Raw genomic sequence first — 2,579 nt, forward strand, 5'->3', positions numbered from 1 at the left:
ACCGTTTGCCTCCACTTTGTGTTTAGTGGAGATTAGGTATTCCCACTAAACTCATACTGGAGGTGGGGCATTGCTTGTCTCCATAATGCTAACAATCTCCCACTTGGAGATAAATAATGAAATTATCTTTTATCCTTGAAGGCCAACTGAAGTTTTACACAACTTTAGTTTATCAAGTGTAACTCCTTTAGTTAACATGTCAGCTGGATTCTTGCTTCCACAGACCTTTTCTAGCATTAGTTGCTCATCGTCTAGCAATTGTCGGATGAAGTGATATTTGATCTGAATATGCTTAGTCCTGGAGTGAAATGCTGGATTCTTGGCAAGGAAGATTGCACTCTGACTGTCGCTATACAAAATAACCTTTCCATTCATCTTGCCCAATTATTTTAGGAAACTCTATAGTCATACTATCTCTTTTGCAGATTCTGAGACTGCAACATATTCAGCTTCTGTCGTTGAAAGAGCGATTATCTTTTACAAGGTAGAACTCCAAGAAACAGCAGTGCCTCCTAGAGTGTATGTATATATATCCTGTAGTACTCTTTCTGCTATCAACATCTCCTACTAGATCAACATTTACAAAACCTTCAAGTTTCAAACCACTAGCTGTGAAAGTAAGACATGTCTCCGATGAACCTTTTAAGTACCTCATGATCCATTTAACTACCTCTCAATGCTGCTTTCCAGGATTGCTCATATATCGGCTTACAACTCCCACTGCATGGGCAATGTCTGGTCTAGTACAGACCATGACATACATCAAGGAGCCGATAGCTGAGGCATATGGAATCTTATCCATGTATCCACATTCTAGCTCAGTTTTTGGTGACTGGTCTCTACTGAGCTTGAAATGATTTCCCAGAGGTGTACTTACTGGCTTAGCATTATCCATACTAAATCTGCTGAGAACCTTCTTGACATACTCTGTCTGTGAAAGCTTTAGTATGCCTTTGTCTTTATCTCTGATGATTCTCATGCCAAGTATTTGTTTAATAGCTCCCAGATCCTTCATTTCAAACTGTTTTGACAACTTTTGTTTTAGCTTGTCAATCTCTTCCATGTTAGATCCTGCAATCAACATATCATCCACATACAACAGTAAAATGATATAGGAGTTGTCAAAATGTTTGACATAACAACAATGATTAGCTTGACATTTTGTGTATCCCGAACTACACATGAAGTTGTCAAACTTTTTGTACCACTGTCTTGGAGCTTGCTTCAAACCATATAGGCTCTTCTTTAGCTTACAAACTTGATTCTCCTTTCCTTGTATTGCAAACCCCTCTGGTTGTTGCATGTAAATGTCTTCCTCCAATTCACCATGAAGAAATGCTGTTTTTACATCTAATTTTTCAAGATGTAAATTTTCTGCAGCTACTATCCCCAAAACAACTCTGATTGTTGTAAGCTTCATAACTGGAGAAAATATATCAGAGTAGTCAATCCCTTTCTTTTATTGAAACCCTTTTACAACAAGTCTTGCCTTGTACCGTTTGCTTCCGTCATGATCAGTCTTTACTCTGTAAACCCACTTGTTTTGCAAAGCCTTCTTTCCTTCAGGTAGTGTGGTTAGCTCTCAAGTCTTGTTCTTCAACAATGACTCCATATCGTCCTTCATGGCTAACTCCCACTTGTTTGAGTTTTTGTCTTGTAAGGATTCTTCATAAGTTAATGGTTCACCACCATCTGTCAGCAAAATATAATTCAGTAGAAGTGTGAATCGTTGTGGAGGCTTTATAGTCCTTGAAGACCTGCGAACAGCTGGTTCACTTGGCTCTACATTGTCTTGTGTAGTAGTAGTGGGTACTGATGTGCTTGAATTTTCTTGTAAGGACTCTTGAGTGGTAACATCGGGAAGCCCTTCTAATCTTATGAATTCAGATTTTTGTGGACTCGTATCTGAATCAGCCATCTCTATTTCTGTACTTGATCTGTCTTTGTACAAAACTTTCTCATTGAAGATCACGTTCCTGCTTCTGATAATCTTCCTGTTCTGATCATCCCAAAACCGAAATCCAAATTCTTCATCTCCATAGCCAATGAAGAAACATTTCTTTGATTTGGCATCCAACTTGTTGCGAGCATCAGAATCTATATGTACATAGGAAACACACCCAAAGACCTTTAAATGAGAAAGTTGTACTTCTTTTCCTCTCCATACTTCCTCGGGCAGTCTGAACTCCAAAGGAACTAATGGTCCACGGTTGATCAAGTAAACTGCAGTATGAATTGCATCAGCCCAAAATGTTTGAGGTAACCCAGAATGCAACCTCATGCTTCTAGCTCGTTCATTGATGGTCCGGTTCATCCGTTCAGCAATACCATTCTGTTGTGGTGTGCCTGGAACTGTCTTTTCCATTCTGATACCATTGACAGCGCAATACTCCTTGAAACCTCCATCAATGTATTCTCCTCCATTATCAGATCGTAAGCATTTCAGCTTCAAACCTGATTCAGTCACAACCATAGCCTTCCATTTCTTGAACGTGTCAAACACATCAGATTTATTTTTCAGAAAGTAGACCCATACCTTTCTGCTAAAGTCATCAATAAAAGTGACATAGTACCGAGAA

This window comes from Populus euphratica, unplaced genomic scaffold (genome assembly GCF_000495115.2).
Source record: "Populus euphratica unplaced genomic scaffold, PopEup_1.0 scaffold1071.1, whole genome shotgun sequence".
In the NCBI taxonomy this organism is placed as follows: domain Eukaryota; kingdom Viridiplantae; phylum Streptophyta; class Magnoliopsida; order Malpighiales; family Salicaceae; genus Populus; species Populus euphratica.